Source organism: Pristis pectinata, chromosome 8 (genome assembly GCF_009764475.1).
Source record: "Pristis pectinata isolate sPriPec2 chromosome 8, sPriPec2.1.pri, whole genome shotgun sequence".
NCBI lineage: Eukaryota > Metazoa > Chordata > Chondrichthyes > Rhinopristiformes > Pristidae > Pristis > Pristis pectinata.
In genome coordinates this window covers 41,040,606-41,057,412 of record NC_067412.1, presented here as the reverse complement: position 1 = coordinate 41,057,412, position 16,807 = coordinate 41,040,606, and the positions used below count along the sequence as shown (strand labels likewise).

The 16,807-nt window shown below is 44.4% G+C and overlaps 1 protein-coding gene across 6 annotated transcripts in view; it reads right to left on the bottom strand.

Moving 5' to 3' along the window:
- LOC127573725 (protein ELFN1-like) overlaps window positions 1-16,807 on the bottom strand; it is a 318,230-nt gene that overhangs the window by 298,620 nt on the left and 2,803 nt on the right. The window contains exon 1 of one of the 6 annotated variants that reach the window (XM_052022190.1): window positions 15,877-15,994. The exons of 2 other annotated variants lie outside the window; for them this stretch is intronic. The gene's annotated coding sequence lies outside the window, so the exon portion shown is untranslated. Of the gene's footprint in view, window positions 1-14,512; window positions 14,623-14,643; window positions 14,748-15,876; window positions 15,995-16,807 lie in introns of those variants that run through there. 3 more of the 6 variants (XM_052022189.1, XM_052022195.1, XM_052022191.1) reach the window with 3 other exon arrangements.

The window sequence follows — 16,807 nt, the reverse complement described above, 5'->3', positions numbered from 1 at the left end:
GAGTAGTCACTGCTGAGTAGACAGTGAGGTGTCATATGGGTTCCAAAGCGGAATATTCGGATTTCGCAATTACCCTCTATTTTCTTTCTATGTTTTGTCTTCAGTCAATGGTGGTTTTGCAGAAGCCTTTGCTCACGTATCACCTTACGGCTTGCTGAACTGAACTTTGAGAACTATTCCTGGACTTGGAGTTTGGGAATTTGCCACACACACACTACAAGTTTAGTTTTTGGGGTTAATGTTAAATCTAACCTTTTTACTTCTAACATTCTAACATTTTTACTTTATTTTTCTTATTATCATAAGTAGTTATTAATAAAATAGTTTTTAACACTTATATATGACTTGTGTGTGTTTCTTTTGTTGCTGGCTCGTACAACAGGTTAAAGGTGAGAGGGGGAGAAAATTTAAAGGAGATCTGAGGGGTAAATGGGTGGTGGTTATCTGGAACATGTTGCCAGAGGAAGAGCAGAGGCAGTTACAATTACAAGGTTTAAGAGGCATTTGGACAGGTACTTGGATAGGAAAGGCATAAAGGGATTAGGGCCTAATGTGGCAAATGGGATTAGTGTAGATAGGGATCATGGTCGGCATGGGACAAGGTGGGCTGAAGGGCTTGTTTCTTTGCTGTATAACTCTGTGACTCAACAACTCTATGACTCTATGGTAAGAGTTTATGGAAAGTACTATGAACCAAAAATAGTCCTAAAGTAATTAAGGTTATTAAAAAGTTTTAAAATTTAAACAGTAAAAATACAGGTGTTTAAAAACAAGTTAAACAAAAAACAAAAAAAAAATTAAACAGGTTTACTTATCATTGCCCAGGTGGCTGTTTCTTCCCATTCATTTCAATGGGATCTCTGCACTTGCACCAGATTAATGTGGCAAAGGATCAGCTAGCAGAATATCCCAGTCTAAGAGTTAGAAAAGCTGAGCAAGTCGGTACTGCTGGTTGGAGTTCATGAGAAGCCCACTGGTGCAGCACGGACATCCCAGAACCAGCAGATAACCGGGGCAGGACTGCTCCACCTCAGCCAGTTCTCTGAAGTCCTGAACTTCAGACAGTTAAGTGCTTGAAAGCTGGCAGATCCGAGCACACCCAGCAACTGTTAAACTGAAGATCTTCTCCAATATCCTGTTGGTCATTAGCTGACAAGTGGATAACTTGTTTTGAGCTTAATTTGATCTATTGAGTTGTAAACCTTTTGTTTTAAGAGCCTATGAATCTTGGCCAAGGCCAGTTTTTAACCTTCTGAATAGCTAGGGAGAATTGGTATCATTAGTTCAGCGTTTAAACTTTATACACTCTATAAAATCTGAAAGGATGGAGAGATAGTAAAGCTATGCTGAGCACTGAGCACCATGCCTGGGCTGAGTATTTGCTGCTTGGATCTGCAGGAAGAGAAAACCACATGGCTTTGGATTACTTTCTCAAGCAATCAAAAGTAGACAATCTACCATGGCTTCCAGCTTTACGATCTTTATGACAACATTTGTGACTGGACCATATTAAACCAGCTCACAGTGTGTAAGTAAAACATAGATCCCATTGAATAGTAGAGCAGGCTTAGAGGGGCTGAATGGTCTATTCCCACTCCTATGCTTCAATGTTTTTTTATATACTATATGAGGGGAAGGCTAAGCTTCCTCAATTGTTCTTCATAAGACTGATGACCAATCACTCTTCATAGACTTGTACAAGGCTATGTATTAACGAAAGATGTTACACACTCTGGAATCAATGCAGAGTAGGTTCACAAGACTGTACCTGGAAAGAGGAGGTTGGGTTATCAGGAAAGATTGAACAGTTTGAACCTATACTCTCTGGCTTTAAACATTCAGAGATGAACATAAAATTCTGAGCAGCTTAACAAGGTAGGATGCTCCATTCAGTGAAGGAACCTAGTACCAGGGGTCGTGTCTCAGGATCAGGTGTCAGCCACTTTAAGATGAGATGAGAAATTTAATTTCTCAAAGGACTATGAATCTTTGGAATTCTGTAGTCTAGGAATCAGTCAATGCTATGTTATTTAGTACAGACAGATAGTTTTTTGGAATGTAGAGGAACAATGCTTTTGAGGATTGGCAGGGAGATGGAGATAAAGGTGAACAGGACTACTAATAATCTTACTGAATAGTGTTAGCCTACTTAAGCAAGCTGCTCCTGCTCATATTCTTATGACTGTACTGTGAACAATTTTGGTGCCCTGATTGACAAACGATTTTATATCTTTGGAGGTGGGTCAGAGATGGTTCACTGTGCTCATCCTAGCTACAGAGGGATGTCCAATGAGTAAAGGTTAACAGGTGGCACAGCTAGTAGAACCGCTGCCTCACAGCGCCAGAGACTCTGGTACAATCCTACCTCAGGTGCTGTGTGCGTGGGGTTTGCATGTTCTCCCTGTGACCGTGTGGGTTCACTCCGGGTGTTTCAGTTTCCTCCCACATCCTAAAGACTTGCAGGTTGGTCAGGCGAATTGACCACTGTAAATTGACCCCTATGTATAGTGTGGTGGAATCTGGGGGAAATGATGAGAATGTGGGGAGAATAAAAATGGATTAATATTGGCTTGAGGGCTGAATGGCTGGTTCATGTTCCTATTATTTATAGTCTTATAGACTAACTCTCCCATCCCAGAGTCCAATCTTCTAAATCCACACGGAACTGACTCCAAAGTCAAATGTATCCTTCCTCGGGTAAGGCAGCCTAAAACCACACGCAATACAGCACTGTGCTCTTACTAAAGCCAGTATAATTTCAGCAGAACTTCCTTACTTCTGTTCTCCAACCTCCTTGGAGTAAAACTCAACATATACACTTCACTCTGACTTGTCTATTGAACCTCATGTTACTTTAATACATCTCTGAACCAACACACCAGGGTCCCCCTGTACAATTTCTCACCACTAAACAAAATCTACTTTTCTATTCTTCCAACCAAAGTGTGCCACCTCTCAGTTTGCTCCATCTGCTGTCTCCTTTCTCAATGACATAACCTGCAGATGTCCTTTTACATACACGTTGCACCCTCTTAACAACTTCCTTTCCCTCTTAGTTTTTGTATAACTGGCAAATATAGTAATCTCTGTCTTGTTATCAAGGTCATTAATGTATATAGTTGATATCTCAGGGTCTAAACCATTAATTATTACTCTCAATTCATCCTGTAACATACAATATGTCACAGTAATGCCACACAGGCCCCTGTTTAATAACAACATTTTGATTAGTATCTTTTTCAATGATCTTTTGAAAATCCAGATATACCACACATTTGTGGGAGGAAGGGGTTAGATAGTCTTAGGTGTGGTTTGAAGGGCGGCACAACATGGTGGGCCGAAGGGCCTATATTGTGCTGTATTGTTCTATGGTTCTATGGTTATTGGTGTCCCCTTATCTACCCTGCTACTTACATCCTTAAAACTCCATTAGATTTGTCAAACAAATATTTTTCTTCATAAAATTATGGCAACTTCTCTAATCATATGATTTTCTGTGTCCCATTTCTACCTTCTGACTAATGGATTCCAGCAGTTTTCCATCAGGTTTAACTTCTCTGCAGTTCCTTACATTGTTTCTCCCTCTTTTCTTAAGAAGCAGATTAAACTTCATTTTGCCACAATCTCCTTTTGACTGAGCACTACACATGTTCTTCACTTCCTCTTAAACCCTCAACTTGTGCCTCAAGAGCTGAATCCCAATGTTAAAAGTTGATCATTCCACATTTACTGATGACCAAAGATTGTGAGTACTCTTTTTTTAAACTTTTTCTTCACTTTGTGGCAGCACTCACAAAGTTGGAAATAATTGCCCGTCCCTAAGGCTGAGTGATTTTACCAGCTCACTTTAAGAGGGCAATTTAAGAACCAACTATATGGGTGTGGGATTGGAGTCACATAGAGTTTTGGACAAGATAGGTATGTTAAATTTCCCTTTCTAATGGATTGACCAAGGGTTTCATGACAATCTAAAGCTTCATGATCATTTTTATTGAGTCCTGGTCATTTTTTTTCAACTGAAAATTCTTGAACAGCCCTTTGTGGATTTAAGCTCACATTCTCTAGATATTCTTGTTAAAAGAGTTTAAAAATAGATTAATCTGCTTGGATTAAAGCAGTAAATGTATCAGGACTTCAGTCTCAACTCTCAGTTCTATTAACCTTTTGGATTATAGTCCAAAAAAAGACTGGGGAGATTCAAAACTTCAGGGGATATGAGGAGCTGGGGAGAATTGATTGGAGGATTGTTTCAAATTCTAACCAAAATAATAATTGCGTTAATCAGGGAGGGAAGAAGCAGCAATGGGAACTGTGTAGAAAGAGAAATGGAAGACAGTTGTAGAAGATTTAGTTCTGAATCAAAAGGGTTAACACTGCAATAATAGCTCCTCCTAAACTCAACCAGCTGTGTTCCTGTAATGGGTTGGCTATACGCATCAATCTAATGGACTGCACTGCAATTTCTGCATCAATTCAGTGCTTTCTTTCCAGTAACAATCAACGGAAAATCTGCAGCCAAATTGTGGTTTCAAGCCAGCGTTTGAGTGCAAATTTGTTTCAGTCACCAATGTGGGACTAGATAAGGGGTGGGAGCTGGCATTGACTTGGTTTCAAAGTTGCTGCACAATATCACAAGTGGTATCAAAATACCATTTCAAACTTTGGAAACACATGGAACAAACATTCAAACAATTTCAACCTGCGTTCAAGTCCAACTCAAACTAATGGGATAGGAAAAATCACCAAGAATCAGTAAAAATGATCGTGAAGCTTTGGATTATCATAAACCCTTTGGCCAGCCGTTTAGAGACAGAAATTTGATATCCTTATTTAGTCTGAATCACTATATGAATTCAGTTCCATACCCACATAATTGATTCTTAAATTGCCCTCTTGAAGTGAGCTGCAAGCTACTCAGTTTTAGGGATTGGTAATCATTGCCAACTTTGTGAGTGATGCTACAAAGTGAAGGCTGGTGACAGTAGTATTGAAACATTAATTCTCCATAGATGTTACCTGACCTGTTGAGCATCTCAAGCACTTTCTGTCTTTACTTCTGATTTCCAACATCTGCAGGTTTTTGCTTTGGGAATCTCTCCTGTTTAGTGATTGAAGTTGTCCTGCATTAAGATAGCTCAAGGCTGTCTTGAGTCAGTTGCTAACAGAGTTGGGCCCAGAAAGCAAAACTGGAACTAACTGACAACTTCACTCAAGGGACGTTTTAAGTTGGTTAATGTAGCAGGTAGAAAATTCTCATACCTTGGCAATAAGTAATGCTTCTGCAAACTCAGAACAGATGTAATCTGTGTGTATCATGACTGATATGCTTGGATGCAATTGACAGCACTTCAGAAGTACTTAATTAACTGTAAAGCATTTTGGGATGTCCTGGGGTCATGAAAGGCACAATTAGAAATATTAGTTTTTCTTTCCTTCTCATTTACTTCCCAGTGTTGGGATAGTCTTATTCTCCCTTCTTGATATTGCAAGCAAGAATAAAGGTTCTTAAAGAAGAAAGCAAAACAAATCACAGCCCTATTACATAAAAAGACCTGCAAGTATACAGGGCCTTTTGCAATGTCCTAATGAACTTTGCACCAACTTAAATAGTCACTAGTGGAATGTGGGAAGTATCAATTTATACACAGGATATTCCACAAATAGCAACTTGATAATATTTTGGTGCTGTTGATTGAATAGATATTGGCAAGACTGGTCAAAATTGTGCTGGGAAATGTTTTACGTTCAGCCAAGAGGAAAGGACAGGTCCTCAGCTGGAAGACATCACTGATAATGTTTTAATACCCCCTCTATACTGCACTCAAGTATCAGTGCTGATTATAGACAGATGTCTCTGGATTGGGACTAAAACCTTCTGACTCAAAGGCAAGCATATTACCCATTGAGTCACAGCTGACACCCAAGTGAGGATGCAATAGTTGTCCAATTTACTACACCGGGAGACATCTGTTTAATTTTTGGCACGCAGTTTGCAAACATGTGTTATGCCTGTGAAAATAATTACTGTATGTCTGAAACTGCCTCTGCCTTATGGAAGTTGTGTGAGATCAGGAATCTGTTCTATATTCAATTGAAAGGATGTGAGGTAGGGATAATGTGCTAATATTACCTTACACTTAATAGCATAGGATGGCTCCTGGGAATATATAAGAAGTTTTTATGTGCAATTTACTGTCAGGACAGTAAAAGTTGTTATAAAGGAATTTTATTGAAACAGGTTATGAAAAGGATCGACTTTTCTTGAAGTTTTAGTTTTACAATAAAGTAATGAAAAGGAAAATGATTTAGAATGAAATAAAAGAATGAACAGTGTGTGCGAGAGGGTAGGTGGTCAGGAACTTCAAGCTGAGCGTAAAATGGCTCAGTGGAAGTCGGTGTAATATTGATGATAAAGACGCGGGAAATGATGGAAAGTCATGAGTCAGTCAACAACCGAAGAGGCAAGGTTGGGGACAACTCTTCTCTAGGCATGAACTCGGCTGTACCAGATGCGGGGACGTCACAGCATGCACCTTGCCTTAATGCGGGGGGAGGGAGGGAGAGAGTGGAGGTGGTTACATCAGCACAACCCGTCTGTAGGAGGAGTGAGTGTAGCACGTCCAACTCCCCCTCCCCATCCCCCACCCCCATCATTGTTTTGGTTAACAGAGCGAGCAGGCGGTGGCAACCCCCGTTTGCTGACTCATGCAGGTTGTTTTGTTCCTTTCCCGCAACCAGGGAGAGTTAAGATGTACTACATTGGGTTAATAGTTACATAAATGCCTGCAGGTGTCGGAGCGAAATGGAAAGGGGCTGAATCGCTAAAGACTTTGAAAAGATTACGTTGGACACGAGTGGGTCTCCCTGCCAGGGTGTGGGGGCTCAGCCGTGTAATAGCACCGGCTTCGCAACCTTTGCAATGGTTACCTAGCAACCTACACTCCCTACCTCTTTCTATAAAAGTCAAAGCCCGTCTGGTGCAGAATTAATGTGCGAAAGGACAGCTCTGAAAAGAATTGCAAATGTAGAAGCCACGAAACAGCTGAAGTAGTTAAGTGGCGCTGGTTACCGGGACTTGGCAGGTTAGATGCAGGGATGATGTAGTGTGTAGAATCACAGCCAGGGAGAGTGGGAGACTGCAGAGAAGGGGCCAGCCATTCAGGACAGAAATGAGGAGAAATATCTTCACCCAGAGAATCTTCAGAGGGCTGTGGTGGGTCAAGGAATGATAGATAAGTGTTTGGATATGAAGGGATGTAGAATTGGTGGGGGAAAGTGGCGCTGAGGTAAAAGAAGTCAGGGTCTTATCGAATGGCGGTACAGGAACGGGATGAGAGCAATGAGCGCCCGTTCCAGCGTATATTGTCCTCCTCGTATCTTGTGAATGAACAGGCTGTTTTTTTTATGCAAGGACGCGTGCTTTGAATTCGAGGCTCAAACAGTGTCTAGCAAATCGCTCGGCTACCGGTCTCCCAAATATTGGTTTTGGGAGGTCCTGAGACGACTGGTTAATGAGCAAGGAAGTCAGGGGAGGGTCGAGTGATTAAAATGGGATACCTGGAGAGCAGAGAGAGAGAGAGAGAGAGAGAGAGGTCCCATGCATAGATCTGTCCTCCGGGACTTCAACTCAGTCTGAAGCTAAAACAAAAATCAACTGTGAAGTCTGGTTTGAGGAGGTTAAATGGCGGAAGAAAGTATGGGCAGTTGGACTGTAGACATAAATTACATCTGGGAACAAGTGGGGGGGGGGGGAAGAAAAATAGATAACGTGACGAAGAGAATGTGCGATGGTTAAAGATATGTAAGAAAATTTTAAAAAAAGAGTGTGCGAGGACTGGGCAACTGGAGGTGTCAATCAGCACACGGCTCCAGGGGTTGGACACGAGTGGGTCTCCCTGCCAGGGTGTGGGGGCTCAGCCGTGTAATAGCACCGGCTGTAGCCCCAGCTCCTTCCAACCCCCGGCTCCTGATTCCAACAGGGAAGTATTGAAAGGGATTTGGAAGAAAGGTCATCATATCAAAACTACCACTAGTTTGGGGAAATATAGATAGAGAGGCAATGAAGTAAATCTTGTTCGGAATTGGTACCACGCAATAAGTGCGGCAGAAAACGCCCCGCTCACACACGAGAACCAGTTCTCAGTCTAGATGAACAGTGTCGACCCGAAACGTTGATTGTCCATATTTCACCACAGATGCTGCCTGACCCGCTGAATTCCTCCGCCTGTTAATCTGATTACTGTGGAACCAATTCTCATATTGTGGCCCACTTCAACTCCCAGAATGAACATTTTTTTCCTGCATGAATCCTTATGTAAGCAACACCCACGCTAAACATTACAATTTTCAATGATAAGATTTTTAATTATACATCTATGGACAGCTCTTGCCCCTAAGCTTACAGAGGGAACATTCCATCTCTTTCTCCATCTCAATCTGGGGCCCCAATCGAACAGACGTTACATGTGTCTCTTCATAACAGCATAGCGCGTCCGCCTCACCCCTGGGTTACAAAAACTAACTTACGTTAGAACATAAACTCACTCCTGGAGTGCACCATTTATCTCCAGAAGTCTGTTCCGTCACCTGGATTGTATTTTTTTTTTACTTCATATCACTGAGATTGTGAGTGCCCCGTTGTAAGAAAGGACAATGTCTCTTTTCATTCTCTTTGCAACCCAGCTCTAGTTTTGTTATGACTTCTTAACCCGACACCCGGGAGATTTTTCTACCCCCCCCCCCCCTCTCTCTCTCTGTGAAGAAGCTCCGAATTGCGTTAGCTTGATTCAAAGCAGATCACTTGATGAACTCCATCGCCGGCAGTTTTGGCGCGCCCACTTAATATGTCCCTGGCCTCTTTGTAGACTCCTACCGATATCTCCAAGACCATCGCTCCCCCTAACAGCATTCTCTGACTTAATACAACAGTCAGGGGCATAGTTTGGTGGCCAGGACGGTGTTTGTCACCTCTGAGACTGAGGGATGTGGGATAGAATCCCACCATATCCTGGGCAGGGTAAAGTGATGGCGCAGGGTTAAATTACCGGCCTAGTAAACCAAAGGCCTGGACTCGCCCTGCCGGCTGTGGAATTTGAATTCATTTAATCATTTAGATTTTTTTAAAAAAGCATTGGTAACCATGCGGACAACTTCCTTCCTGGAAGAATCTGCCCCTCCTTACCCAGGCTGGGGCACACATGACTCCAGACCCACTAATGTGGTTGACTCTTACCTGCCCACTGAAATAGTTTAGGAAATCCAATTAGTTCAAGGGTAATTAGGGGTGGCAATAGATGCTGGGCTTCCCGGCAATGACCGATTTCGGATAAGTGAATGAATAAATAAATCTCTCCAGGACAGCTCTGAGGGAGTGCTGCTATGCCATGCGGGTGCCTTTTAGATCAGTTTTTTTCCCAGAGAGAAGCTTTCCTCTGCTCCCTCAGGTGGACAGGAAAGCTGCATTTTGAAAGGTAGACGTGTCCTGGCCAATACTTACTTCTCAAACAAGCATTAAATGCATTGTTCTTTATCATTACTGTCTACGGGAGCCAGCCGAGGACAGATTGGTAGCTGCGGTTTCTACATTCAGTTCACTTTCTGAAAGTACGCCATTGCTATCTGACTGAGGTGATGAGAATCAGTTCAACCTTTCTTTCACATACCGAGACACCCCGCGAAACAATGAATATACAGGCGTACACAATAATTCCAGACCAACACTGCGCTCAACTTTGTAAACTCGGAGGAAAGAATTTACACTTTCTGAACACCAAAATACAGCTAGCTCTTCGATTTATGAGTTAATTGTTTAATCAATTCGATTTCACTGCAAACTTATTGGAACAATCATGTACGGCTGCTTTAATGTAGTGTGAATGGGGTTTTGGCAGGTTGTCTCCGAGAGCGGAGACGGAGAAACGTTAGCAGGCGTGAAGTGGCCTCACCCATGGTGAAGAGTGAACCAGCGTAGTCCGGGGTTCATTCCCACGGGACTTCAGTCTTCATGGAGCTACGGAACACATCCCAGTGATATAATTAATCCCAGCCGTCTTCCCAAAAACTCGGCGCGTTGGCAGCTGCTGAAAGGGGGAGGGTAATATAGCGATTCGAAGAAAGTCTCTGCTTCCACTGGAAGTTCATTTTAAAAAAAACTGCACCATGCAGCTCAAAGATATAGAATGAACAAAGCATGTATTGCAGATACTTGCGCTGGTAGTTTGTTAATTCTCCATGGCTGCAATTGATGGTTATACAACACAAAACCGATGTCGAGATCAAAGCATAAATATTAATATCTTAAACAAAAAAGCAGCAACAATAAGCCTTCTACTCTGATAACACTAACAGTTTTCTTCACACCGCCCAGTGTCGCTGGGAGGGGCCGCAGAGGATGTATGAAACACCAGTATGCCCAGATGTACTGGCTCATCAACAGAGACACTGATGGAACGCTGTCATGGTTCCAAAATACAGTGTCAACAGATGAGGAACAGCTCTTGGGTGACAGGGGCAAAGACGCCAGCACGGTAAAAAGAAACATGAATCCTTCAACAGAGAGGCCATTGAGACCAAAACATTGGAAACGCACATTTCCACCAATGCCGTCAACAGAGGCTCGGACCGTGGGAGTTGTAGTGAGGAACCCGACTGCTTCCAGTGATAGTCACAGCACTGGCGGCGCAGTTTAAGAAGGGACCATTAATCGTGTTAAGTGTGAGGCATTTTGCAAAACAAACCCCTTAAAACATAACTGAAAGCAAAATATGGTGCCCCATCGCACTTTGCAAGGATAATTTGCATTTCTGTAGCATCCATACCGTGAAGTGTTCTCTGGAAGTGCAGTGAGCTGGGAAACACGGCACATTTCCTCACAGTCTGATCCCACAAACAGCAGGCAGGTAAATGACTAGACTGTGGCTTGGCTGGGGAAGAAATATTGGCTGCGACAACCGGGAGACTCTGTCACGCTGGAAGGACGGAGCAAGTAGTTCCTGGATACCACGGACCTCCTGCTCCTGATCCTGTCCCGGGCCTCCGGATTGGACCTGGTGTGGATCAGACTGGAGAGTGCTACCACTTAGCCCAGACTACACCTTCCACAACCGTGCGTCAGTACTCAGTGAAGAATTTCAGACAATCTACAATTTATCCGAACATTGTCCTCAGCACACGCCTACAGCCTCCTCTTTATGGGACCCGCAGCATCCGGACCATGCCTTCTTCTCGTTGCTGCCATCAGGCAGGAGGTACAGGAGCCTGAAGACCCAAATCTCAAGGTTCAACAACAGCTTCTTCCCCTCTGCCGTCAGGTCCTTGAACCGACCTGAAAAACCCCGACACTACCTCGGACTATATTTCTTTTCCTCTCTCTCACTAATGTTCCTCACTCACTAATCTTGCACTAATGTCGTTATGTTTACTTTGTCTTGTGAATTATGCATAAATTATGATAATTTAAGTTAATGTTACCTTATGTTTGTCATACTAGTAATGTATTGTGCTGCTGCTGCAAAAAGGCATGGCATTTCCTTGCATTTATATCCTGTGTATGTATGCCTATGACAATAAACTTGAAGTTGAACTTTTGAGGTAGAAACAACACAAGAGGACAAGCAACGACTGCAAGTGTAAGCGAATTAAAGTGTCAGCTTTCCACTTATTTGGGTTCTGGGGCGAATCAATACTATTACCGAGCTGGGGTCTCGGCCTGAGAAATAAGTTACTTTGACAATGTCAGGGAAACTCAACGTTGCAGAACATAAACGTGCTGTATAGTTGGCCTCCCTAAAGAAGTTTGCATTTAGATAGCGCTTTTATCAGAAGGTGGTTCATATACAATGCAATAACTTCAGGTACACTTTCCCACATTGGAACGCTAGGTTATAAACAAGACTCGCACAAAAAATCTGTCTACTTCTCACTTTTTAGTAATGCTGGTTAAGAGTGGAGTGTCGGCCAGGATACCAGGTTCCCTGGCATCTTTAACCAGATCCCAACGGAATTCTATTTAAATACAGTCTGCCTACTTAATCCAGTCAATAGAAGTTTGTCAAAATCACTGCCATACATGGGATCCACCATTAATGGCCTTTGCTTAACATGCCATTAATGAATGCGATTTAATTGATAATTGATCACAGACTTTAAAGGCAATTTTTTTCTTTCCGGTATATCCTGATTATTTTTTTTAAAAAATATATTTTAAAAGAGTGCATTTGTACAATAGAGCATAACATTGCATCAGTAATGGTTCCTCAGTTGGACTGGCCTTGTTCAAACCCCCCTGAATCCAGTTCTCCGGTATTATCGTCCTAAACCCCAATGCTTGCTGTCTTGGTGCCGAGAGGCTTTGACCAACAGGACCTACAGCCAGCCTAAGAGGTCATAAGAGAGGCGAGTTTGCTTCCTTGTTGACACTTGGTAGCCGGCAAGTTTGCATAAAATGAACAAGTCAGTTTCCACGATAGCCACGCACCCCAAAATAAAACTCAAAAGAGAATTGCACAATATCTGGACACGCAGTGGGACAGTAGAATGTTGAGGACGAATCCGCTGCTTTTCCCACCTCTTCAGAATGAAATTGTGACCAGTGGGAAGAAATAGAGTCACCGAATAGAGTCCACTGGATGTTCGAGCGGAGGAGAGATTGGGGTTGACAGCACCCAGCAGACACTAATGTTGACCAGGTTCAGCAGATATATTACATTTATATGACATTTCCCGGGAGAAGTACAGTGTTTAAGGAACCAAACAGCCCTGCTAGCACATGTTCCCTAAACCACAGTAGGGTAATGAATCCCAGCACAAAGTCACGGCGCGCATGAGACCATTCCGCCCCTTTCTGAGAAGGCTATATTCCTCCCCAGCGGTCTCATCACAGTTCTGCAATTTCCCACTGACATGGTACCAAGCGAAGCTGCCTCTCCCGCCCTTTCAGACAAGCAGCACTCCAAATCAGGACAAGTCGACACCACGAAGATCTCCAGCTTTCTTCCTGATCCTTTTTTAAAATCAATTATCTTAAACTTCTACGCTCTGATGACCAACTCTCCTGGCAGCGAACAAGTATCCCCTCTGAACGCCAACAAAATCCTTCATGATATTAATGTAAATTCTGCCTTGAATTGTCTCAGATCTAAAGACTGCAACCCAGTTTTTGCAAGCCCCTCCCTACACAATGAATTCACTCCTTCTTGAATAAACTAACAGTACTTTTTTTTTGGAAGGGAGTACTCGAAAACGGTTGGAAACTCTGATGCGTTTACTGTTCCAACTATGTCTAATCTAGTGCATATATCTGAGCACCAAGCAGAAGTGAAGATGGACTGTCGTGTGGGATTATAGTCCCACCAGCGTGAAGTCCCGGTAGTTCCCAATACATGGAAGCTGCCTCCTGCGTCACTGGAATTAAATAATTTAAACTTTAATTGAGAGAGGTGTTATTTTTTAAGTATCTATCCCACATCATTGATTACAGCCACTTTGGAAAATTCTTGTTACCTGTTTTGGGTCGATAGCTCCGCGTCCGTGGAATTGGACAAGGGTTGAGTAGAAATGTCCCCTGAAGTAGGCACTAATACCTCCCTCGGCCCGCTCTCGCCCTCTCAGCGGTCATTGGCTTTATGCATCGTGGGTTTGGCCGATCGCCTCTCTCCCTCGAAACTAACCCAATGTCGGGCTGAATTGAGAGCCGACGGCCCCAGAAAATGGACTGAGGGCTCTTTTAAAACATTTCTACCGAGCAGAAACTTCTTAAGTATTTGGACAGAGCTCAATCAACGATCACCATGCTTCATAAGCGAGTTAAGTTGACATTTACCAGGGGAAATAAGCGGGTAATGAAACGTTGCGAGATGCCGAAATTCTAAACTACTAAGTCCTGTGTAGAATAGAGGTCCGCCTGAGCGGTGGTGTGCTCATTCGCACATCTATGTGCGCGTTGGCAGGGTGTATCATTCGCCCCGAGATGATCAACCTAGATTCGGTAGAATCCGCGCCGTTTGGATAGAAGCGAAATGGAGAAGCCCAGTTGCTTCATTCCACGTCTCCCAGGCGTCTTCAGACCGCCTCAACCTGTTGGAGGGGAGAGGATTCTGCCAGAAACGCTGAGAGAACCTGGGCTCTCTCCCTCTGCACGTTCTGGTGAAGCCGCGCCCTACATTTGCACATGATATCACCTCAGTCTGCCACAGAGCACAACCCCCTACTTGTCTATGCCTTGGTCTCTCCATGAACCCATTTCACACAGGGAATGGGGCGAGGCAGCGTCACCTCGCCTTCACACCGATCCCAGGGTTGCCAAATCTAGGGTCAGTGGAGGCATTGAATACGTATTTAGCCATAGAGGATGAGCTCGCCTCAGATGAACCATCTACTTCACAGGAGAGCGTGCTACTCGGCTGGGATTAGTCGGTCAATATTTTAGACATAGTTCACAAAGAAACGCATTTCCACACATTGGATCCTGCCCTCTGTCCGTTTTCCCAAACCCCGCTTCACCGAGAGGACCCACCTTTCTTAAACACCTTTGATGTAAAGAAATGCATTTTAAATATATTATCGAGACCCTGCTCGCAACGTGTCACCAAGGTACCTCATGGACAGCGTAGCGCAAAATTCCACGACACCACCATCTCCATTTACCAGAATAAACGTAGGTGTCTATCCAATTGATCCTGCGCTGATTCACGCCACACACGTGCGCGAATTCGTGTATATTGTTTGGAAGACTGAAATATTTAGGAATCCATCAGAACCCGCCTCCCCGTTCTTGCTACGGTCGGTGCCCGTCTTAAGGCGGGTCCTCGAGTCCGAACAGAAGGAATTAAGATGCGCACTCTGTCGGGGAGCAACAGGAGGGATTGGGAAACTTACGGAGAATTGAGACGTTTATCCCATTTTAACCAACAAAAAACGCATGATTTTATAGCAGTGAAATACAGAGTTGGTTGGCGGTTTAACACCTGAGCCATCAAGCCTATTTAACAAGATTCACAATTACGCTGAATTCCAATAAAAAATCTGAGCCATCACGATGTAGAGAGATATGGTTCGGATTTTACAACGGGGCGGGAGCAGGGCAGGGAGAGGGGCGTTGGGTGGAGAAACGCCCCCAGTGAAGGAGCTGGTTGAAAAGACATTAATCAACAGTCGCTGCACAGAATTAATAGCACACAGCACAGAAAGATGTCGTTCGACTGCGTCTGAACCAGCTCCTTGAAAGAGCCACCTAATTACTTCCACTCCCCTGATCTTTCACCCCAGACCTGCAGTTTTCTCCTTCAATTATTTACCCACTTCCTTACTGACTCTGGACCTGCACCTTCTTCCCTTATAGAGTGCAATCAGATTATAGCAGGCGACATGAGTCTAATGTTCATCGCCGCCACCCCCCGACTCTTCTCGGCTGTTTGGTCTCCGATCCTCCTACTAGTGGAAGCTGTTTCCCATTGTTTACTCTGACCAAAGCCCTTCACGACATGCGCCAACATCCCCCAAAATACCATCCTATTCCATGCGTACAGACACGATATCTAGTGGCACCCTTCTATTTGTAACTTGGCCAAAGTTGGGCAGGTGGACCGGTATTTCAGAACACACCTTTTTACTGGACTGCCAGAGAGCTTGTAAATACCGGCTGCCTCCTACAGGTAAGAGTTTGCATAGTTTCAGAAGTTACAAAGCGAGGTGTTAGCACCGGTGTCACGGGCACACCCAAGTGTTTTTGTCGGCGTTACACATCAATAAGCGGTCCTTCCCCCGCCCGGACCCTTCCTTCCTAATCAACACCTCCATCGGTTCGAACGCAACCCAAGTCACCTCACACCGCGCCTTTCAACTCGACGAACAACCTTCCCTTCACTGCGGGCGCCTTACCTTGCAAGCTGCGCCGTTTCTCGACCTTAGCTCAGACCTCCAGCAGTTCTAACGAGCGCTGGACTGACCTCGCTCTTTAAAGGGAGATCCTCTGTATCTGTGGAGGGAACGCACCAGCTGTTTCTCCTTCACGCCACGGATCCCTGGCCCATTTCAATCTGTGACAGAGACGTGGACGGATAAGTGAAGATTAGCACGGTCTCTGGGCTGGGGATTTCTTTGATGCCAGTCGACCCCTCTCTCTCTCTCTCTTACACACACTCTCTTTCCCGCGCCTTCAGCATGAAGTTTCGTCAAAGAATTATTCAAATCCGTTTAAGATGATTTAATTGATTTTCGCGCATGATCCAAATGCTTGAGACGCGGAGAAATGCACCTTATCGGATTTAGGAATCCGGGGGCGCCCGAGGGTGCCTGTCTGTCGGCTAGTCCTCGGGAACGGGGCTCTTCGGCATGCGTGCCCACCTGCTCGCACGCCCGGTCGCTGACTCCTTCTTCCGTGACACGAGTACTCAGGGTTAGACCGTCAGGCGTTTGGGGTTCTTCGATCTCGGGGTTAGCTTTTCTTCTCTCTTTCTCTCCTCTTCAATCCTCTGTCTCTGGGAGAGCTTTATTTTCCACGTTTTTATTCATGAAATCTCTTTGGCGTTTCTCATCCCCCCCCACCCCCCCACCCCCCCCACCACCACCACCCTCGGTCCCCACCACCGCCCCTATTCGGTTAGAAGCGCTCACCAATTCCCTGAGCTCCGGCGCTCCTTTAATCTCCAGAGCGCCAACCCCCGCAGGAGCAAACACATGGCGAATTGTCACAGCAGGTACCAGCTCTGAGATTCTATCAACCGGCTCATCAGATCCTGCTCCCGTTTGCAGTCAGTCTCCCCCCACTGCAAGATTCCTCACAGGTCCCTCCCTCATCGTTTCCTCCCAC